Source organism: Bombyx mori, chromosome 22 (assembly GCF_030269925.1).
Source record: "Bombyx mori chromosome 22, ASM3026992v2".
NCBI classification, from domain to species: domain Eukaryota; kingdom Metazoa; phylum Arthropoda; class Insecta; order Lepidoptera; family Bombycidae; genus Bombyx; species Bombyx mori.
The window spans coordinates 8,346,349-8,346,703 of record NC_085128.1 but is presented as its reverse complement, the minus strand read 5'-3'; positions in this window follow the sequence as shown (position 1 = coordinate 8,346,703).

The following is a 355-nucleotide window of genomic DNA, read 5'->3' as shown; positions in this document are numbered from 1 at the left end:
TTTGATGGTATTTTCCATTTAAATTAATATATTTCAAACTCGAATGTACTTTGAAAAGAATCAGTAAACTGTATTTCTTAGTGATGATTTCATAAATGGCAAAATGTGACGCGATTCCCAATATGAACGATAAGGTCAACGTAAGCATGGTCCGTAATAAGTTTTATTGCCATACAGCTTAATTTATTAGCAAACATTTTGATTAATTAACACGATCAGTGTTTTCTTTATAAGAAACAAATGCTTCTTAAAATCAAATTCTAAAATTGTTAAAGTCATCTCTTTTTCACTTATTTTTGTCGTATAATTTTTTTTTATTAAATTTCATAAGCTTTAAGTTCTATTTTTTAGTCTT